The sequence below is a fragment of the Hydra vulgaris genome, chromosome 12, assembly GCF_038396675.1.
Source record: "Hydra vulgaris chromosome 12, alternate assembly HydraT2T_AEP".
NCBI classification, from domain to species: domain Eukaryota; kingdom Metazoa; phylum Cnidaria; class Hydrozoa; order Anthoathecata; family Hydridae; genus Hydra; species Hydra vulgaris.
In genome coordinates this window covers 54,852,501-54,870,139 of record NC_088931.1, presented here as the reverse complement: position 1 = coordinate 54,870,139, position 17,639 = coordinate 54,852,501, and the positions used below count along the sequence as shown (strand labels likewise).

The 17,639-nt window shown below is 28.0% G+C and overlaps 1 protein-coding gene and 1 long non-coding RNA gene across 4 annotated transcripts in view; one reads left to right on the top strand and one right to left on the bottom strand.

The window, feature by feature from the left end:
• LOC136088839 (uncharacterized) lies at positions 1–9,730 on the bottom strand. 2 transcript variants are annotated; one of them, XR_010642537.1, is made up of 6 exons: positions 9,380–9,730; positions 1,157–1,413; positions 956–1,061; positions 843–866; positions 358–629; positions 1–267 (listed from the first exon to the last, which is right to left on the bottom strand). It is a non-coding gene; the product is annotated as an uncharacterized LOC136088839 (long non-coding RNA). The 2 variants fall into 2 exon arrangements; XR_010642536.1 differs by lacking the exon at positions 9,380–9,730 and having other exon boundaries at positions 1,157–4,031.
• Positions 8,799–17,639, top strand: part of LOC136088838 (optineurin-like) — a 64,582-nt gene continuing 55,741 nt past the window's right edge. Inside the window, exon 1 of one of the 2 annotated variants that reach the window (XM_065813750.1) lies at positions 8,799–9,091. The gene's annotated coding sequence lies outside the window, so the exon portion shown is untranslated. Of the gene's footprint in view, positions 9,092–17,393; positions 17,587–17,639 lie in introns of those variants that run through there. The other variant, XM_065813751.1, reaches the window with a different exon arrangement.

Here is a 17,639-nt window from a genome sequence, read left to right as displayed (position 1 = left end):
CTGTGGTCAAAAAAAAAATTTTTTTACATAAATTGTTATAACTTTTCTAATTTATATTCAAATATCTATAACTTGGTATCAAAAGATAGATGTAAAAAAGGGTTATAATTTCAAACTAATTTCTAAGTAAAGAGCTAATCCACCACCTACACCTCACAAAAATACACATTTTTTTTTAAAGTAAAAAATATATTTTGATACTCAGAAAAATAGTAACTAGTGGTGTATAAATTCTTTTCATGTAAGGGGGCATAAGCCGCCCCATACCTAAAAATAAAATTTAATGAGTAATTAACAAAAAGTGTTTAAAAATGCTTTTTTTTAACACAGATAAAATAGTATAAAAAACTATTTTACCACATTAGAAGATGTATCAGAGTATCCATTTCGTCATGTAAAGGGAAGGCTAGCCACTCCAACCAAAAAATAAACAAACAAAAACAGCCAAGTCTTTTGAAATAAAAAAAGTAATTAGCTATAGTCTTGGCTTTTAGTAAATGATTTATGCTTTGAATTCCATTTATGAATTAAAATAAATCATTTTTAACGATAGACACCACGTGAAGGTAAGCCAGAGCCGTCTATTGAAAAAAGCCACAAAACTTGCTGTAGGACCTAATATGTTAACTCTAAATGCAAAGAAATCATAAACATTTGTATTAGTTAAGATTTGAAAGCGTTATGAAACATTTTATATAAATCCTTACATAAAAAAAAATTAAAAACTTCTATTAAGAATTTGTTTATTTGAAATAGAATATTTTAATAAAATATAAATAAGCATTAGAGTTTATCAAAAACAAAGAACAATCATAAAGAATTATTTCAATTTTTACATTTACCCGGGGAAGATTGTGCTGCAGGAACTAAAGATTAAAAAATGATATAAACAAAAAAAATAAAATGAAATTGGGATTAAATCTATAGTATAATTTTAATAAGATAGATTACGTACTGCTAATAAAGATATAGTTTTTTAACTACCCAACCATAGCAGATCAAAACACTGGTGAAAAATAATTAGTTTTTAAACTTAACACTTGTGACAGATGTAAATGTAACTAAAAGTAAACAAGGATGTCAATCAACAAAAAAAATATTTTATTTAGGCATTAAATTAACACAGAGATTAAAAATTAATAGCTTTTAAACTTACCAACTGTGACAGATGTAGATGAAACTAAAGTTAACAAAAGGTGTAACCAACAAACAAAAATATTAGAAATTGGCATTAGATCTAAACAGCGAACAAAGAAAATTTTAAACTTAACAACTGTGGTAGATGTTGATGAAACTAAAAGAAAAGAAAAGGTGTCATGAAATAACATTAAAAAAGGGATTAAACTTATAGTATAGCTTTAAAGAATAAGAGTAGAAACATCAACTTAACAACTGCATCAGATGACGATGAAGCTAAAGTTAAAAAAGGTGTAATTTAAAAAAAATTATTTTTGGCAACAAATCCAACAAAACAAATCCAATAAAAATTTTTTTAATGAAAAAAGAAATCTAACGGTGTAAATAACAAATAAAATATAATAAATACCAAAAATTAAGTGTTATTTTGAAAAAAAGTCTTGAATAGGTTTAATCTAGTCAATGGTTTTTAAAAGTTTACCAAAAAAATACACTTGTAAAAGTAATAAACAATAAAATTATTATGAAAAAACATAAGAACTTATTATCTGTTAGATTAGCCAGGTCATTAATATTGTTCGATTTTTTAATTCTTAACAATCTAATTGAAACAAGACGCGACAAATAGGAACCAAAAGTGTTAAGCTGATTTAACTATCTGCTACATAATATTTTTTTCATGAAATTTGGCAGATGCAAAGAAGATGCATGTAAAAACTTATTTAAAAAAGTCAATAAAGAGGAATTAAAGAGTCCTTAGACAAGAATTTGACAAGTAAACACCGACCTATTTTTCATAAGCCAAATGCTCAAAAAAATGTTATGACAACCGTACGTAAAAATAACACAAAAAACAAGCTTAACACTTCTTCTTTCCAAAAATATGCTATGTGTATATGTTTCTAAAAAGAAACTCCTCAAAAATAAATTTGCCTTAGACTACCTAAATAAAACGTCAAAAAAATGAGTCACAAAATTTGGTTCCGTAAATTGATATATCCTAATATATATATATAAATATATTTGTATATATATATATATATATATATATATTAGTAATTATAATATAATTATTGTGATAACACAAATACTTTCTCACCTGTAATAAACCAGTAGCATAAAATCGACATACAATTGACAGTTGTTGTACTGATGAAATGTATTTATATAGTGTAAAATAATGATTCATTATTAATTCACTCATGAATTGATTAAATTGACAAAAATTCTATGTAACTTTTTACCGCATATTTTACAAAGTGATAATGGGACTTGTTTTTTTATTTCAAGTTTGCTTTCGAGACTGGTGTGTGCCAAACTTAAAAAAGCTACTTAAAATCAGATTTTTCAAAAACGAATTCATTTCAAGTTTGTTTCTTGCAAAACACTTTAGTCAGACTTCAGATTTGAAGTATAACTTAAAATTTCGAGTTCGCTTCTTGCATTCGGAAAAGATTTTTGCTTTTTCAAGTTGACTTTTCAAGTCTAACTTGAAAACGGCCGGTTTTCAACACTCTTTGTCCCTATGTGATACCGAATCGTTACTTAGGGGACACTTATAAGCAGTACATTTTGCAGCAGGGGTAAATGCCAAAAATTATATAAAACCTTCTTATTTGACCAATTTATCTTTCGCTGTAGAATTGTAAAGATTTGTGCATGCGCAACCTTTCTAATATCTCAAAGTCGACTATAGATATGTAATTTTTGGACAAAAACGTAACTTTTTAATCGCTGTTGTTTCTTTACAAAAAAATTGTTAGTCGTATGAAAAAAAAAATTTTGTAAATATTCCAGTGACAATTTATTTGCTACCTCCAGTCTGTATATTTTTATTAGTTGCCGTTTTTCAGGATCTATAAACTGATTATTTAAAAAAAAGATTTATGGGTAAAGCTTTCACGGGGTTAATATTTACTATTAAAAAAAAAATTTGTAGATATTTTTTTATTATTTAAATTGACATAAATCTTGAAAAAATTTAAAATTTGCAAAAAAAGACTTTACAAATTTTTTTAACTTAATGAAAAGTGATCTACTGTTTTGTTTTATAATACAAACTATTCTTTGCTATTAGCTTAAAGTAATATTAAATTTTTGGCTTTAATTTTTTTCAAAGAAATATCGTAAAAACATTTCTAGAAATTTTGCACCTAATAATACATAATTAACTATTTTTTACGTATGTGCCAACATACGCTTGGTTAGGGTAAGTTGACGCAAAATCTGTATCATTAAATGGCCTTAAAAAAAGAACTTCTTCTTTGCCTCTATTTAAGCCGTGAAAATAAATGTGTTTCCTGCAACAAAAAACAAGGTAGTATTATTATCAGTTTTAAATAATTAGACATCTTTTTTAGGTGGAATTTATCATTTCCCAGATTCTTACAGATTCTCTTTTTACAAGTTTTAAACAATGTTTTCCTTGATTTGCTTATTAACTTTGTCATCAAAAAAAAAGATTAAAAGGTATTTTTTTCTGACATGTACCAAAGATGTTGAAAAAACAAGCTCAGGACTGCTTTGGAGACCAATTTATCAAAAGTTTCATATTTCTTCAGCCTTTTTAAAAAGCACAAATGTTGATTTGGTACTTTCAATGCCAGATTGCATCCAAGCCATGGTTTCATATATACAAACCCTATAAATAAATAAACATCTTGAATTGCACGCTCATCTTGGGCGCTAATTTTGAACTGGGAATGCAACAAATATAATTTTAAAGAATTAAAAAGCTCAGCCATCCACCTTGCATGATACATTATTCCAGGAAGTCTGATTATAATTTTTCCTTCGTTATCTCCAAAGAAAATAATACACAGCGTTGATTTTTATCCGAAAATCTTTCAATTGCCAGTTTGCGTGTGTTTTTAAACTCTCAGTCAAAGTAGGTGAAAACTATGTTAATATATATATATATATATATATATATATATATATATATATATATATATATATATATATATATATATATATATATAATTTATAATTTATTTAAATTATATATATATATATAATTTTAATTGACCAATAAATATCGAAAGTTTTCTGCAAATGGTTTCGGTACAGATATTTTCGGTACAGAGTCAAGGTGTTTATACTTCATCTTACCATTTTTAAATTAAATCTTGAGATTAAACTCTCTCATTGATAACATAATATCAAACTGATATTTGTAGAAAATTATTACAAAAAATGGACTCTCCAATTATAATTATACTCCTGAATAAAAACTATTAAAAATTGAAAAATAATTGTATGTAAAATAATTTTTTAAACTTGAAATTTGGTAAAACACCAACATTAAATGTCCAAAAAGAGTTTAAAGAAATTATGAAATATAAGTAATCTAATTAGTAAATAAAATAAAAGGAAAATTCTTCTTAGAACATGCTGGTATGAAAAATATTTTTAATTGGCTTGTAGCTGGAGGTTCTTTTAACCTCGTTGCAAGAAGGTAATTTGTACAGCCTGCAAGTACAGCCTGCAAACGCCTTAAAAACAAAAACAAAATTATATCAATTTATCATACATATTCCAGCCTTCTTGTTTAAAATTTAATGCCAGCGTACAAAAAAGTACTGTCAGTATGGTTATTTTTAAGTTAGCCTGCACGATTCAAAAAACTTATTTTTTTCTGTTGTTTAAAATAAAATTGAAATAGCGAAAAGAAAGCTTTGAATAAATACTAATTTTATTATTTTAAAATAATTCAAAAAAAAACTAGTAAAAAATCTAGTTTTCGTAAAAGTTGCACAATTGAACAAAAAAGTTTTGTTGCAATTGAAAATAAAATGCTTTTAGATTTTTGGCAAGCACTTTTTTATGCGCTTGTCAAAGTTTTCGCGAGCGTGTGGGCAAGCGCGGAAGGACTCGAGCCATGGCCTACTTTAAGTATACGTCTTAATATTCTGCATTTTTGCCGAAAAAATAAAAGGCCAGTTTTTTTGCGGTTTTGAATGAAAGTGGATAGGACCTAAACTAAAAGTTCTGTTAGTAGAAAAAAGTTTTTTTGTTCCGTTAGAACAAAGAATATTGAAAGTTGCCTTACTGGCTATTTATTAAACGATTTAAAGGAAGATGTAGTGACAGTATTTTCACCTAATGTCAATTAAGAATTACAAACGATAAAGAGTTACAAAAAGTGTTGTATCAATGAATATTTACGAACCACAAAAAAATTAAATAATAAAGTTATTTGTAAATAGGCTAAACTGTATGCCAACTAACTCATCTGTTATATCTGCAAAACATTTTCAAGCAAAAAATAATTTAAAAGAGAGGAGCCTAAAAGGTCTTAAATAAAACAATGAGCTGAAAGATCCTGCCAAATAAAACAATGAGAACTGGCTGAAAGATCCTGCCAAATAAAACAATGAGAACTGGCTGAAAGATCATGCCAAATAAAACAATGAGAACTGGCTGAAAGATCCTGCCAAATAAAACAATGAGAACTGGCTGAAAGATCATGCCAAATAAAACAATGAGAACTGGCTGAAAGATCCTGCCAAATAAAACAATGAGAACTGGCTGAAAGATCCTGCCAAATAAAACAATGAGAACTGGCTGAAAGATCCTGCCAAATAAAACAATGAGAACTGGCTGAAAGATCATGCCAAATAAAACAATGAGAACTGGCTGAAAGATCCTGCCAAATAAAACAATGAGAACTGGCTGAAAGATCCTGCCAAATAAAACAATGAGAACTGGCTGAAAGATCCTGCCAAATAAAACAATGAGAACTGGCTGAAAGATCCTGCCAAATAAAACAATGAGAACTGGCTGAAAGATCCTGCCAAATAAAACAATGAGAACTGGCTGAAAGATCCTGCCAAATAAAACGATGAGAACTGGCTGAAAGATCCTGCCAAATAAAACAATGAGAACTGGCTGAAAGATCCTGCCTAATAAAACGATGAAAACTGGCTGAAAGATCCTGCCAAATAAAACGATGATAGCATGCTAAAAGATCCTGTTTAACAAAAAATTATAAAAAACACCCACTCTCCATACAAGTGTCATGGACAAATAACTATTGCAAATAATTATGTATTAATGAGATTCCTGTAATTAGTCATCTGGTCATCTGGTCCAGAATGGTTAAAATTGTTAATATTAAAAAAATATTGAGCACACAAATACATTCTAAATACATTGCTGGTATGGTATGAAGCTATCAAATAATAAAAATTAATTGTAATGTTGTATTTTACAAGTTATTGCTTAATACCAGAAGAATTGAGATTTTCAAAACTACATATTGAGTTAACAGGTGATGCGGAAGTTATCCGACAAAATAAAAACGTTAATAACTTATTTATAAATAAAAAAACAAACTACTATTATATTTTTTTTAAATAAAGCATTTATCTTTCAATAAAAATATATTATTTTTTATATGAAAAGACACCACCATCTGCAACTGATCTCAATTTTGCTCTAACGCCTTTCATATGCGACTGTAAAAAGTTTAAATCAATTTCTTGTAGTTTTAGTTTAATGCGATCAATCAAAACTTGCTCTGTTGAAGCTTGCCAATCTCCCTCGTAAACCTTCTGTGCCAAATGTCCCCAAAAATTTTCAATTATCAACATAATAGACATATTGGTCCATCCAATTTAGAGAATCTTTAGAATAATGAGAACTTGCTAAATCTGGCCAAAATAAATTGTCAAAGTCTCCATGATACTTGTGAATAAATGGAAGAAGTCGTTTTTCTAAACATTCATTAATATAGATTGATGAATTGATCGCTACAGCCTTGGAAGTGCGAAACAATGGCTCGGACATACCACGGTCAGATATCCACATTAATAATTTTTTTGGAAATTTCTCTTTTCCTATAAAACGAACACTTTCTGGGCATGTCTTTTTGTTGTTTGTGTAGTATCCAGAATTTCCAGGCATGTTGTCCCCTGCAAAACAAAAGTATTTTTCGTCATCGATGACTAGAAGCGATTTTGTGTTATAGAGTTGGTTAACTAGTTTCCTGCTTCTTTTCTTTGCCTTTATTTGTTGTTCTATAGTGTATTTTGGAGTCTTTTCACGTTTTCTATATTTAATATTCATTTTTTTTAACTGACGACCAATTGTCGATTGATTTACATCGAATTTAATACCTATTTTTCTCTGACTGACCCTTTTTCGATTGTTGACAAGCCTCGTTAATTCGGCTTTCTTTTCTCTAGTCCAGGATGTCGGACGACCAGGGTGCTTTCTATCAGAAAACGATTGAACAGTTTCAAGTCTTTTTAGGTTATCATATATTGTACTTCGAGCAAATCCTTCCTGTTCAAAATGATTTACGATTTTTTTTTTATATATTAGGTTTATTTATAAAAACATTTTTAGTCGCTTTCCAAAAGATTCTAGTTCAGCTGCATTTAACCTCATTTTAAATAATTGTGTTTCAAATAATAAAGTTTATATTTTATAGAACGTTTATGCCTACGTATAAAACCACAAAAACTAATTATTATGCTCAAATAATGAAATTAGGATTTGTCCGATAACTTCCGCATCACCCGTTACTTAATACCACAAGTTAATGCTTACATACCATAAGTTATTGAAATTATTATACAAGTTGCTGAGAGCTTATATGAAATAATTTTACAAGAGTTGTCTGTTATCTTAACACTATGTTTTTTTATCGTCATAAAAATGCCCTGCATTTGTATGCTTAAACAATTTACTACTTACCCACAAAGTCATGCAGAATCTTTTCTTTTTTTTAAAGTTTGTTTTGGTTTTTGAAGAACTTAAAAAAAATAAAGAAATAAAACATACATTATATCACCATCAAAAATTTATTTGAAAGATTTTCCATTGCTTTCTTTATTAAAAATTTATTTTGGCAATATTGGCACGATACAATATGCAAAATTATTACTCAAAAGTGGCTTAAATGTTGCAAGAAATATCTGCTTAATATTGGAAGAAATGTATATACAGAAATATACACAATATTCTGGTGAAACAGGTCTGAACTTTTCAAAAATGGTATACAATAGAAAATTTTTAAGAACATTCTGTACATAATAAAAAATGCCTCAGTTATAAAAATTTGTAGTAATTGATTGAGAAATGCAGCCATTGAAACTTTGACTATTTTTTTAACAGTGCTTTTGGTGTGCAAGCTTAGTGTGCAATAATCATGCAAGTAATTTAATATATTGCTATCAGAAGATAAAAATAGCTCTAAAAAATATAAATTTTTAAAAAAAAATTTTTATATATAACTAATATATTTTTTATTATTAAAAAAAGTAATTACTTATAAAAATTGTGTGGATATTATAGTTAGTTTATAGTGTGTTTTTTTTTTAGAGTTAGTATAAACATAAAGTTAACCTAAGATGTTTTGATTAATGTGGAATAACAAAATATATAAACAATAATACATTCTTTGGGCAAAGTCAACTTTAATTAAATAAAAATTTGTTTCTATTCAAAAAAAAAGTAATTTCTGATAGAAAATAATTTATTTCTTGCTGAACAAAAAGTAGTTGCAAGAATAAAAATGTTTCTTAAAGGTTTGTTTGTTTTGATTTTGTAGCGTTTTTATTTTTTTAATGGCCTTCTATTTTTTTGGCAAAAATGCGGAATATTAGGCCGTATAACTTTAAGTAGGCCATGCTTGAGCACGAAAGCGCTGACTGAACAGAGAAGACTGAAAATAGAACATTGTTCTATTTTCATTCGTAAAATCTAATTTATAAATCTACACACACTTTAATATGCATAGCTTGTTGAACAGCCTAACTTTAGATATGTTGTGGATTAAATAGCTAACCTTTTGCTTAATTTATCTTAAACCAATAGAGTAACTTGATCTTGAATATGTTAACTTTACCTTAAAAATTAAAATTTACATCTACACCTTAATTTATTCAAAATAAATGAAGAGCATAACATTAGGGAAGGTTTCATCTAATTGATGTTTTTATAACAGGTAATATTTATCAAAACTAATAAAAATACATTATTTTTATATTTTGAATATGCTATATTTTTCATGAAGGTTATATGAAAATATCTTGAAATTCTATAAACAAAAGTCAAAATTTAACTATTATAAATAAAAATAATTTCTGAAACCGAGATATAATCAAAATGCAAAAAGATTTTCATTTTAACTATTATAAATAAAAATAATTTCTGAAACCGAGATATAATCAAAATGCAAAAAGATTTTCAGAAATGAAACTATCATCATCATTACTTTAAAATAAATGCTTACACATTCTTTTTGATATTTGCCAGCACAAATTTTTTAATAAAAAGCCATACAACTAAGCAGCTTTGCAAGCTACAACACTTGCAGTACCAATTTTAAAAGCCATAACAACTGTGTGTTTTTTTTTTATTATTATTATTTTATATATCATGGCTTTACTTAGATAATCTTAACCGAAACAACTAAGTTTATAATAATCGGCTACCTAGTATCAGATTATTTAACCGGATACAAGTTATATCCGATACCAGTATCAGATATTTATGAAATTTGAAAAACAAACAACAAAATGCCTTTGTTTTTGAACATGCAACATATAAATGGATATTAATGAATATAAATGAGAGAAACACAGTTTTTAAGATGTAAAAATAGAAAATTCTGTTAACACTTAAGTTCATTACTAACATAATGTACCAGTATATCTAAACAGCTTGTTTAAATATACTATAATTTCTGAAATACTTTTGTGTAGCTGTTTATACTTTTTATTCAGTAAGCCCAGTCTTTACATTCCTAGAGGTCTTTTAATAATAAAACTGTTGTAATCGAATAAACATAAACTTAATTTATAGAATGATCAGATTGCAGTTACACGTTGCAAGTTAAGATATTTTAAACATTTTTTCATAATAATTTATACATATATTATTTATACCTACCAATAAATATTTTTATAAGATATATTTTATCAACGATAAAATCTTTAAAAAAAAATTTTAAATATCAAGTAACAAATAAATAAATTTTTACATAAAAGATCGTCGCTGCAAAGCGAAACTATCTTAAATCCATTTTGGCAAAATTGACTTTTTTGGTTTAAAATATTCCTTAGGTGCACAAAAGTCACCTCACAAAGTATGGAACCAAAATTGGTTCAACTCTTGCAACTATGAGTAAAGTTCAAATATCTTATGTCTCAAAAAAAAAAAAATTTTTTTGAGACATAAGATATTTACAGAGACAAATATTGTTGCTGCAAAACAAAACTACCCTAAGTCCATTTTTTAACAAAAAAAAAACTTTTTTGGTATAAAATACTTATGATGGTAGTACTACAAAAAACAGGCTTAAAATTTTTTTTTCAAAATTTCAATTTTAACAACTTTAATTTATTGTCTACTCTTATAATAATAAAAAAAAAATTGAAAGGCCTAAATTATCCTTAATAGATTTGGTACTGGAAAATAAAGCGCCTTAGCAACAGCCCATAGATATTTCTTGTAATACCTTGAAAAATACAAGTCTAATTTGTATAGTTTTTTTGTGTGCTTATGACTAAATTGTTCCTAAGGAAGGTTTTATTGACCAACATTATGAAGCAGAAGGCATTGCATACAACAGTGGTGGTTTTTATTGTGTAAAAAACTTCATGTCCTTTTAGTATTTTTTTAAATTTCGTTTTTCTAGCGAATAACTTTTTGGGCATCTTTTAATTTTTTAACAAAGATAACTTTATAACCGCTCATTGGAATTTTTTCAAATTTTCAGCAATTATTGTTAAATGTATTTGTGATGTGTAAATTTCTGATATATTATGAAAAATAATAACATATTCTATAAGTATTTTAAAAACAATTTGGTTTAATTAAGAAGATCCAACGCAGTGATGAATTAAAAACTTAAATTCATCACTGCCTTTTTCTCAGAACAGCAAAAATGGACTTATATGATTTAAAAAATAGTTTTTTTTTTAAATCAAATATTAAAATATGATTTTTTTTTAATTGGCTGCCAATTCTCTGTAAATTAGTCATAAAGTCACATTTGAGTCGCAAAGAAACGTCAGAGATAAACACATATTTATCTTTTATTTCATTTGTATAAAAATTACAGAAATGGTCCATAGTATGTTAGGTCCATATTTAGTTAGAGATTTTAAAGATAGTTCATTATTTTAGGTTTAAAGACTTTTTGAAAATCAAAAATGACAGTTTTTACAAGAAAAAATACGGTGTTATACGGTATCTAAAGGTTCGAAAACTGCGTCATTAAAAATCTTAAAATTAAATAACTTGTTTTTGTTATGAATTTATTATGCTTAAATATTTACGATATTTGTGATTGTTAGTGAATAGGAATAATAATAATAAAAACAATTAATCTTTAATATTGTCTTTCATTTTATTTAAATAATGAACCGAAAATCAATTAATCGCATAATCAATTAAAAATCTTTATTCGTGTAGGGCTAGAGCCCCTTGCTATTTTTAAACCCTGAGCCCCCAAAAAGCTAGATCCGCCACTGTGAGTAACTATTTCAAATTTTTTTTGTAGACATAGTAAGCATTTTTCGGAAATATTGTTATATGCAGGCGCAGTTTGAAGGATGGACCAATTTAAAATCATCAATGTTTTCACCTTTTAATTCTCATTTATATTTTAACAGCATGGTGTCTTTTGAATACTTTTTATTTTTAAATATTGCTTATGATTAGCAAAACGTTTTTTTCATTCACCCCCTGTTATGCTGATATATTGTTTATCAGGTACTTCTTAGAGGTAACAACACAATTATACACCACATTTTTTGATAAACAACTTCCACTCATTGAGCAATTGTTTTTTTGTTTACAATTACACTTTTCTGTAGCTTTTTCATTTAGGATTTCTTTTTTGTTTAACAAAGCATTATTGTGACCTTTTATAATTCTTTCCATATTTTTTGTGCAACTGTAGCTTACTTTAATTGTATTTCGATTAAAAATTTTATCCAATTTTTTAGAGGGCGGGAAATGCTTATGGACCAATTTTAAAAACACTTTTCCTATGTTAGTGGAAACATTTTTGCTATATGGGGGATTCATGAAACACACAGGACAGGATCAAATTCCTATGACTACACACGCTGCTGTTTCTTTATTAACAGTTATACCCCCTTTCCAATCGAGAGTCCGTCGCCTATCGTGATTCTTTTGCTCATAAAGGTAAGTACTGGAACAATTATAAACGGTAAGTACTGGAACAAGTTCAAAAAGAAGGAGGAAAAACTTTATCATCCATAACTTAGTTGCAGTTTTAGATAGTGGTCAAATAAGTATAATGGATTCTTTATATACTTCAAGCTGTAGTAGAAGCGTTAGATCTTCTGTAATGATTTCCCAATTAACATGTTGTCTATTCAAAGCATTCATACACAGAATAAAAAAAGATAAATCAAAATCTGTAAAATAAGATTTTCCGAATAATAAGTCTGAAATAGTGATCAAGTCTAGAGAAGAATGCCTGCCTATTGTAATTTTATTTGGAGAAAAGGAACAACTTCTTACTGTATCCAAACTGAAGAGCTCTTCTAACCAGGATCAAGCTAAAGTTGCGATAACGCGCTTTGTGAGTAGAATCTCAATGACAAAACGTAAACAACGTGCTGTGACACAACCACATCCAATACAGGGCAATTAAAAGCAGCTTTTGTACTTTTGGAACAAAAGCTAGACAGAAAATTACTACTCTTTGCTTGTCGTCGTCACGTTTACAATTTTGTTTTAAAATGTGTGTTCGCTACAGATATCTTCACACAACAATAAATATTATAGCTTATAAATATTTTTGTATTACAAAAACAAGGAATTGTTAAGGTTTTATAATCAAGAACTTCAAAAAAGTTATACATGACAATTATTGGGAACTGATTAAACTATATATTCACGGCGTTAATTTTTGGCTAAAAATCTTCCAACGCAAATTGTTTGCGCGACTATTAAAACCAAGTATCGTGTGGACTGGATATTTTTACGTTTGGTGCAGTTTACATTAAGTATATATATAAATAAAAATATATATAAATTAGTAGAAAATCACTTAACAAAAATTTTTCTCATTTAACACTGCGTTTCATCAATAAAGACTCATCAGAAATGAATGATCAAATTAATAAAAACTTCAGTTTATACCAAAAATTAAATTACAGGAAGTCAATATACCATTTTCCTAAAATATAATAGACCCTAGAATGATGAGATTTGCGCTTTCTCTTACAGTCAATTTAACTTCGTAAATGTTAAAAAAAACTACTGCAAGAACTTAACGGTGACTATGCGCCTGTTATTTGATAATTTACGATACCAACTACAAAAATACTTTGTTGCTTCTTAATTCCACTACCATCTTTTAAATATCTATTACGCGTTAATCCCGTCAAGATTAAATTACCATAGTCTGTGTTGTCTGACCTTTTATATTTCCCCAAAACTTTAAGTCATGATGAACTTCAAATGAAATTCAGATGATTTCTCAATCCAAAGTACAGGCAATAGAAGTAATACAAGTTCAGTTAAAAAGCTAACAGTAATTTTTCTAACTATACACTTACCAAACTTTCCGGTGTCATTAAATAAACTCTTCTACATGCTCCACTGTATACTTAAAAAAGTAATGTTTGATCATTGAAACTTTGTGAAAACCTTAAAATATCTTTGACTTTAATAGTTTTCCAAAGTCATCCATGAACAACACTGCTTAAGTCTTTCTAAGCTATATTCTTACCCAAATAATATTGTGCAAATACAGATAAACTTTAAAGCAAACAGGTTTTATTAGAAACAAGTTGGATGCATTTCCTAGTAATCTGTGTGAGTAATCTTGTAATCTCTTACCTTTTTACGGTACTTTTATAAAGTTAGTTTTAGACAACTTTTTACTATCTGAAATTCTTGAATAATGTTCTCAAACAAATTTTTTTCAATTAGCGCAAGAAGTTTGTCTCTTATGCTGAGAAATATATCAAAGCTTAGTATATTTTTAAGATATTCTTCGTTAGGAATAATTACATTATTAAACCGGCGGGAAATTGGCTAGCTATCATAACTTTTGACGATAAACATAGCAATTTGGCGACGAGGATCGCTAGATAAATAAGCTAGCATCTAGCTAGCAACAACTCGTAATGATAAAGACAGCGATATGGCTACGACAATATCTAGCTAGTAAAGCTAGTAAAAACTCGCATTTAATTATTATTTGTTATATTAAAAATTCATATTTATACCATTTACTTATAGGAGAGGGCGAGGTTAGTTGTCACGTGGGTTGGTTGTCATAAAGTTTATTACAAAAAATCCAGATATGATTTAGAATTTTTAAATCGTGCAACAGAAACCTTTTTAAAAATATATATTTTCACAATTATTGCCATCTTTTTTCAGCGCGTGGAAAATTAGTTATTTCTTTATATATGTTTTTGACATGTAAAGGTTAATTTTTACATACTTAGAGTTTTTCTTTTTCTAAACAGAAGTTATTTAATTGTACATTAATAAAGTTTATTATTCATTTGAGAAACATAACCAACAAAATATTTTCATGAAACTCAGACGCTTTTAGGTAAATTTACATGTGTCTTTCTACTAACATAGTAGGGGTTACTAGTCACAAAGTAAATGCGAACAGCTGTCACGTTTACCTTAACTGTGCGCAAACGTTAATCCAATGTATATAATCCATCGTTAATCCATACACATTTGATTAACGTTGGGTTAAAAACATGGATCAATGTTAATTCATATACATTGGATCAATGTGGTGTTATGCGCATTTGATCAACGTTGATCCATATACATTGGATCAACGTTGGGTTTTGATCGGGAAAAAAATCGACTTTTGCGATGGTTTTACATTTTGTACCAATGTAATTTTCTTAACTAGTTTTAGTTACTAATTTACGTTATTTGGGTTTTCATTAATATAAGTATTAAAAAACTAACACTGGATCAACGTTGTATTTGCATCGGAGAAAACAGCCGACGTTTACAATGTTTTTACATACGTTGGCCCAACGTAAGTGTGCTAACTGTAATGGTAATGGTAATAACGTAATGGTAACGTAAGTGTGCTAGCTGTAATGGCGATGGTAATAAAGTAATGGGTAATGATAAAAACAAGCAAACTAGTAAGACTAAAAATCCTAAATTAGATGTAAATGGAAGTTAAAAAAAATTGTTGAGGTCAAATTATATTAACAAAATTAAATTGTACTCGAACTTGCATTAACTGGTTGTAATCTAAACATGCCAAAAGTTGTGACAATCAACTCACACTCTGTGACAACAAGCCCCGTGGTCGGTGTTGGTTGTCACACTGCAGAGGTCTTTGAAAAATGATTTTACAAAAAATATATTTAATTCAATGTCATGAAATCGTTTAACTATTATCTAATATAGGGTATTATCATATTTACTAACTATAGTTGCAAATGGCTTTGTTAACCAAATTGACACAATGCTTATTATTATATAAACTACTATTTATATCACTAAAACTTTTTTCAGTTTTTGCTTATTGTCATATCTTTTTATCATTATTATTTTCAGTTTTATCTAAAAAATCATACAGATACCTACAAAGCTATGTAGCTATCGAATAGATACAGACTTGTCGTTGTATTATAGTTAGCTTAAATAATATTATGATAATAACATCTTAAGCTAGATGGCTGAGCTGTGTTTACTTATCACGTGGTGTGTAATAATATCTTTAACTAGAAAGCTGTGTATACTTATCACGATATTATAATTATAATATTATTTTGGCTCCAATTTAGTTTTTATTAGCCCCTGCAGGCAACTTACGCCTAGACCGGGGCTAGTTGCATACAGTACTAGTTTATGATCTTAGTATCTAATGTCAGAACTGTTTAATGATAGGTTGCTTTTGTTTGAAAAAGTTATGTATGTTTTTGGATTGCGGCAGAATGTTTTGGGGATTAAGATAACTTTAAGACTTCGAGCCTCAAACTTGGATATGTTTATTTGAAATGAGAACCCTTTGCAAAACATTACAATAATTGCAATTTCATTTAACCATATATTAGAGCATTAATCAAAAATTTTGAACTTTAAAATGTTATCAAATAAAATCCCGCGACCCTGTTTGTTGAAAATTATTTTATACATTTGAATTGTCCTGTGATAAGTGATAAACAAAAAAAATATTAAAAAAAAAAAAAGATGACTTATAATAAACAATATCGCTTAAAAACTAAACTACAACTTAGATTGACAACAATTTCTATAAATTAACTCAGCAAAATAAAATACCACTGATCGCTGAATATGAGGTGGTAGGAATTAAAACGGTATGAAAAAGGAAATTAGAACGGTATGAAAAATGTTTTTATTAATCTTTAATTTTTAATTATTAAGGTGCCCCCCTGCGGTGCTCCATGAGCATCAAGCATTTATCCAGGAAGTTCACGTATCCTTCCTTACCAATGTTGTTTATTAGGCTTAAGCTGGTATTAAACCTTGAACCTGTTAGTTCTAAGCCAGAACTCTAACGGTTGCTTTAATAAAAACGGTTGAAAAATATTACATGATGTTAGTATGTATGCACATGTATATATGGGCTGGTAACTTAGGGGAATTGTATTAAAAATAAAATAAAAAAGCAACAAACAAACAGCTCGCATAAAAACAATCAAGCATAATTTTGTCGGCATTGTCTATAACGCATGTATTTAAAAAAAAATTTTTAAAAGTACCATAAGTTATAATAGGTAAAGGTCTATATTTCTTAATAAGAAAAACTTTTTGTTTTGAAATTAAGGATGGAATGCAAGAGTCAAGCTCGACTTGAACATTGTAACCAATAACGGCAGAGTATGGTTTTTCCCCTCAAAAAATACTCTGTCCCTATTGGTTACAATAAAAAGTTCAAGTCGAACTGGATTCAAGTTCGCTTCTTGCATTCCACCCTCGATAATTTTCCACTGTCTCCTCGATTTTAGGAAACCTCGTCGGAATTCGCTCCAAGTCTGTTACATTAGGTTATTTCCCGCATGTTTTTCTCAGAAATGCGGGAAATAACCTGACGTAACTTCGAACAAATTGCAATGACGTAATCGAGACGAACCATAAATTTAAAAATAAAAAGCTTTAAGTTACAACAAAAATTTGATGATTTTGTAATATGATACTTATTATTTTATTGCTGTTATTCATATTGGTTTTCATTTTTATTTATATTAATACTTAATTTTTTATTGGTTATTAAATTTTGTTTTTTGTTTAACAAAAAAGAATTAAAAATTATGGATGCAAGTATTGTAATTAGATATAAAGATGTTTATTATTAATTCCACTAAAACTCGCCCTACGCAGCTTTAGAAAGTGAAACTTGCTTTAATATTGAAAGTGGTGCAGAGATTTATATTGCAAAGAAGAAGTTGTTTGCGAAAAATTTCAATGTTTGAATTAGCAGTTAGAGCAACTCAAGTTGGTTCTCACCCATGAAAACAAAATTCAACTAAAATTTTTAATAATTTTTT